Here is a 6477-nt window from a genome sequence, read left to right on the forward strand (position 1 = left end):
AATGCTGGACTCTGGGATCATGACTTGAGCCAAAAGCAGAAGCTCAACCAATGAGCCATCGAGGTGCCTCAAATGTTCTATCTTTTTTTTTTAATAATAATTTTTTTATTGGTGTTCAATTTGCCAACATACAGAATAACACCCAGTGCTCAACCTGTGAAGTGACCCCTTCAGTGCCCGTCACCCATTCACCCCCATCCCCAGCCCTCCTCCCCTTCCACCACCCCTAGTTTGTTTACCAGAGTTAGGAGTCTTTATGTTCTGTCTCCCTTTCTGATATTTCCCACACATTTCTTCTCCCTTCCCTTATATTCCCTTTCACTATTATTTATATTCCCCAAATGAATGAGAACAAATATTGTTTGTCCTTCTCCGATCGACTTACTTCACTCAGCATAATACCCTCCAGTTCCATCCACGTGGAAGCAAATGGTGGGTATTTGTCATTTCTAATGGCTGAGGAATATTCCATAGTATACATAGACCACATCTTCTTTATCCATTCATCTTTCGATGGACACCGAGGCTCCTTCCACAGTTTGGCTATTGTGGACATTGCTGCTAGAAACATCGGGGTAAAGGTGTCCCGGGGTTTCATTGCATCTATATCTTTTGGGTAAATCCCCAACAGTGCAATTGCTGGGTCGTAGGGCAGGTCTATTTTTAACTCCTTGAGGAACCTCCACACAGTTTTCCAGAGTGGCTACACCAGTTCACATTCCCACCAACAGTGTAAGAGGGTTCCCTTTTCTCCACATCCTCTCCAACATTTGTGGTTTCCTGCCTTGTTAATTTTCCCCATTCTCACTGGTGTGAGGTGGTATCTCATTGTGGTTTTGATTTGTATTTCCCTGAGGGCAAGTGATGCAGAGCATTTTCTCATGTGCTTGTTGGCCATGTCTATGTCTTCCTCTGTGAGATTTCTGTTCAAGTCTTTTGCCCATTTCATGATTAGATTGTTTGTTTTTTGGGGTTGAGTTTAATAAATTCTTTATAGATCTTGGAAACTAGCCCTTTATCTGATACGTCATTTGCAAATATCTTCTCCCATTCTGTAGGTTGTCTCTGAGTTTTGTTGACTGTTTCTTTTGCTGTGCAGAAGCTTCTATCTTGATGAAGTCACAATAGTTCCTATTTGCTTTTGTTTCTTTTGCCTTCGTGGATGTATCTTCCAAGAAGTTACTGTGGCTGAGTTCAAAAACGGTGTTGCCTGTGTTCTCCTCTAGGATTTTGATGGAATCTTGTCTCACATTTAGATCTTTCATCCATTTTGAGTTTATCTTTGTGTCTAGTGCAAGAGAGTGGTCTAGTTTCATTCTTCTGCATGTGAATGTCCAATTTTCCCAGCACCATTTATTGAAGAGACTGTCTTTCTTCCAATGGATAGTCTTTCCTCCTTTGTCGAATATTAGTTGACCATAAAGTTGAGGGTCCACTTCTGGGTTCTCTATTCTGTTCCATTGATCTATGTGTCTGTTTTTGTGCCAGTACCACACTGTCTTGATGACCACAGATTTCTAGTACAACCTGAAATCTGGCATTGTGATGCCCCAGGTATGGTTTTCTTTTTTAAAATTCCCCTGGCTATTCCGGGTCTTTTATGATTCCACACAAATCTTAAAATAATTTGTTCCAACTCTCTGAAGAAAGTCCATGGTATTTTGATAGGGATTGCATTAAACGTGTAAATTGCTCTGGGTAACATTGACATTTTCACAATATTAATTCTGCTAATCCATGAGCATGGAATATTTTTCCATCTCTTTGTGTCTTCCTCAATTTCTTTCAGAAGTGTTCTATAGTTTTGAGGGTATAGATCCTTTACCTCTTTGGTTAGGTTTATTCCTAGGTATCTTATGCTTTTGGGTGCAATTGTAAATGGGATTGACTCCTTATTTTCTCTTTCTTCAGTCTCATTGTTAGTGTATAGAAATGCCACTGACTTCTGGGCATTGATTTTGTATCCTGCCACACTGCCAAATTGCTGTATGAGTTCCAGCAATCTTGAGGTGGAGGCTTTTGGGTTTTCTATGTAGAGTATCATGTCATCGGCGAAGAGGGAGAGTTTGACTTCTTCTTTGCCAATTTGAATGCCTTTAATGTCTTTTTGTTGTCTGATTGCTGAGGCTAGGACTTCCAGTACTATGTTGAATAGCAGTGGTGAGAGTGGATATCCCTGTCTTGTTCCTGATCTTAGGGGAAAGGCTCCCAGTGCTTCCCCATTGAGAATGATATTTGCTGTGGGCTTTTTGTAGATGGCTTTTAAGATGCTGTGGAATGTTCCCTCTATCCCTACACTCTGAAGAGTTTTGATCAGGAATGGATGCTCTATTTTGTCAAATGCTTTCTCCGCATCTAATGAGAGGATCATATGGTTCTTGGTTTTTCTCTTGCTGATATGATGAATCACATTGATTGTTTTACGAGTGTTGAACCAGGCTTGCATCACGGGGTTAAATCCTACTTGGTCATGGTGAATAATCTTCTCAATGTATTGTTGGATCCTACTGGCTAGTATCTCATTGAGAATTTTTGCATCCATGTTCATCAGGGATATTGGTCTATAATTCTCCTTTTTGGTGGGGTCTTTGTCTGGTTTTGGAATTAAGGTGATGGTACTCCATCTCTTTCTATCTTTTGGAACAGCTTTAGTAGAATAGGTATGGTTTCTTCTTTAAAAGTTTGATAGAATTCCCCTGGGAAGCCTTCTGGCCCTGGACTCTTGTGTCTTGGGAGGCTTTTGATGACTGCTTCAATTTCCTCCCTGGTTATTGGCCTGTTCAGGTTTTCTATTTCTTCCAGTTCCAGTTTTTGTAGTTTGTGGCTTTCCAGATATACGTCCATTTCTTCTAGATGCCTAATTTATTGGCGTATAGCTGTTCATAATATGTTTTTAAAATCGTTTGTATTTCCTTGGTGTTGGTAGTGATCTCTCCTTTCTCATTCATGATTTTATTAATTTGAGTTTTCTCTCTCTTCTTTTTAATAAGGCTGGCTAATGGTTTATCTATCTTATTAATTCTTTCAAAGAACCAACTCCTGGTTCTGTTGATCTGTTCCACAGTTCTTCTGGTCTCGATTTCGTTGAGTTCTGCTCGAATCTTTTTTAACTCTCTTCTTCTGCTGGGTGTAGGATCTATTTGCTGTTTTTTCTCTAGCTCCTTTAGGTGTAAGGTTAGTTTTTGTATTTCAGTTCTTTCCAGTTTTTGAATGGATTGTTGTATTGCGATGTATTTCCCCCTTAGGACTGCTTTTGCTGCATCCCAAAGATTTTGAACGGTTGTATCTTCATTCTCATTAGTTTCCATGAATCTTTTTAATTCTTCCTTAATTTCCTGGTTGACCCTTTCATCTTTTAGCAGGATGGTCCTTAACCTCCACGTTTTTGAGGTCCTTCCAAACTTCTTGTGACTTAGTTCTAATTTCAAGGCATTATGGTCTGAGAATATGCAGGAGATGATCCCAATCTTTTGGTATTGGTTCAGACCCGATTTGTGACCCAATATGTGGTCTATTCTGGAGAAAGTTCCATGTGCATTGAGAAGAATGTGTATTCAGTTGAGTTTGGATGTAAAGTTCTGTAGATATCTGTGAAATCCATCTGGTCCAGTGTATCGTTTAAAGGTCTCGTTTCTTTGGAGATGTTGTGTTTAGAAGAACTATCGAGTGTAGAACGCGCTAGATTGAAGTCACCAAGTATAAATGTATTATTATCTAAGTATTTCTTCACTTTGTTTATTAATTGATTGATATATTTGGCCGCTCCCACGTTCGGGGCATATATATTGAAGATTGTTAATTCCACTTGTTGGATAGATCCTAAAGTATGATATAGTGTCCCTCTTCATCTCTCACTACAGTCTTCGGGGTAAATTTTAGTTTATCTGATATAAGGATGGCTACCCCTCTTTCTTTTGACGACCACTCGAATGGTAAATGGTTCTCCAACCTTTTATTTTCAGGCTGTAGGAGTCCTTCTGTCTAAAATGAGTCACTTGTAGACAGCAAATAGGTGGGTCCTGCTTTTTTATCCAGTCTGAAACCCTGCGCCTTTTGATGGGGTCATTAAGCCTGTTCACGTTCAGAGTTACTATTGAAAGATATGAGTTTAGTGTCATCATGATATCTATTCAGTCCTTGTTTTTGTGGATTGTACCACTGGACTTCTTAAAGGGGAATTTTAAGAGTCCCCCTCAAAATTTCTTGCAGAGCTGGTTTGGAGGTCAAATATTCTTTCAGTTCCTGCCTGTCTTGGAAGCTCTTTATCTCTCCTTCCATTTTGAATGAGAGCCTTGCTGGATAAAGTATTCTTGGTTGCATGTTCTTCTCATTTAGGACCCTGAATATATCCTGCCAGCCCTTTCTGGCCTGCCAGGTCTCTGTGGAGAGGCCTGCTGTTACCCTAATACTCCTCCCCATAAAAGTCAGGGATTTCTTGTCTCTTGCTGCTTTAAGGATCTTCTCTTTATCTTTGGAATTTGCAAGCTTCACTATTAAATGTCCAGGTGTTGAACAGTTTTTATTGATTTTAGGGGGGGATCTCTCTATCTCCTTGATCTGAATGCCTGTTTCCCTTCCCAGATTAGGAACATTTTCAGCTATGATTTGTTCAAATACATATTCTGGCCCTCTGTCCCTTTCGGCGCCCTCGGGAGCCCCAATTAAACATAGATTTTTCCTCCTCAAGCTGTCGTTTATTTCCCTTAATCTATCTTCATGGTCTTTTAATAGTTTGTCTTTTTCCTCAGTTTCCCTCTTTGCCATCAACTTGTCTTGTATGTCACTCACTCGTTCTTCCAACCCATTAACCCTCGTCGTTAGGACTTCTAGTTTGGATTGCATCTCAATCCATTGATTTTAATTTCTGCCTGATTTGATCTAAATTCTGCAGTCATGAAGTCTCTTGAGTCCTTTATGCTTTTTTCTAGAGCCACCAGTAGCTGTATAATAGTGCTTCTGAATTGGCTTTCTGACATTGAATTGTAATCCAGATTTTGTAACTCTGTGGGAGAGAGGACTGTTTCTGATTCTTTCTTTTGAGGTGAGGTTTTCCTTCTAGTCATTTTGCTCAGTGCAGAGTGGCCAAAAACAAATTGTATTGTGAAAAGGAGAAAAAGAGAGGAGAGAGAAAGAAGGAAAGAAAAGAGAAAAAGAAGAAAGAAAAAAGGAAGAAAAAAAGAAAAAAAGAAGAAAAAGAGAAAGTAAAAGAAAGAAAGGGGAAAAAAAGGGTGGGGGAAGCAAACAGAAATAAAAAAAAAAAAAACAAAGAAAAAAAACGAAAAAAAAACACACGGGGGAGTACCTTCTGATTCTGTATACTTTAAGTCCCTTGACTTCCCCTGGAACTTGTCCGTCTAGGGGTCTCCTGGGGGAGGGGCCTGCTGTACTGATTCTTAGGTGTTAGCACTTGGGGGAGCTGCTCTGCCCCTGCCTGGTGCAGGGCTCAGTGGGGGTTGTTTACCCTGTGAGGCCCCAGGAGGAACAACCGCAGGGGCGGGGCCAGCTCTGCAGCCCTGGAGTCAGCCCCCGCAGTCACCACGGAGCTCTCCGTCTGCAGGGCCTGGAGGCTCCGGGGCGGGGCCGCTGATCTGCTCAGCTGGGGCAGGAGCGTCCTTGCTGTCCTGGGCCCTCCCGGCCTCTGCCTGTCCTGGGGGAGGCCAGATCCTGGGCTGTGTCCCGGCGCCCTGTGCTCCGGGGCCTGCGCTGTTGGATTCCTACTCCCACCCCGCAGTCCCCTCTGCGGGGCCTCTTCCTCTGCCCGAGCCCTTCCGAGCTGCTCCGGGTCCCGCCGGGTCCCGCCGTGCGTGCTGCAGCCCTTAGGGAGCTCGGCGCACTCTCCCGGGGCGCAGGTGTCTGTTAGTGTCCCCGGGAGCCCGAGGGCATCCCCGCCCTCCTGGGTCCTGCTCCACCTCCCTGCGAGCCCCTTTCCACCCGGGAAGGTCGGTGCAGCTCCTGCTCCTCCGGGACCGGGCTCTCCTGTCCTGGGGACACTCGCCCCGGCCTCAGCCCGGCTCCTCGCGGGGCCCCTCCCCCTTGGAGGCCTTTTGTTTCTTTATTTCTTTTCCCCCGTCTTCCTGCCTTGGTAGAAGCGTGAACTCTTCTCACTGTTCTCTCTTTAAAATCTCAGGCTGAATTCGTAGATTTTCAGGATGATTTGAAGGTTATCTAGGTAAATTGGTGGGGACAGGTGATTTGGGGACCCTACTCTTCCGCTATCTTAACCCCTCCTCCAAATTTTCTCTTTTTATATGTATTCCATTGTTTCAGATTATGAGTAATTCAATATGATTAAAAATAAATAATTGTCTAATATTCTCTAATTTTAAAGCCCATGACCTTTGTTTTGACCTGGTCACCGAGGAACTTTTTGTTTTTTGAATGAATGAGACCAAGGATCAATCTAGGTTCATATCATTAATTATTTCGTTTTACAAAAGAATTAATGAATTAACACTCTAGAGAAATAAACAGCTTTAT

The sequence above is a fragment of the Canis lupus genome, chromosome 31, assembly GCF_048164855.1.
Source record: "Canis lupus baileyi chromosome 31, mCanLup2.hap1, whole genome shotgun sequence".
Classification (NCBI taxonomy): Eukaryota; Metazoa; Chordata; class Mammalia; order Carnivora; family Canidae; genus Canis; species Canis lupus.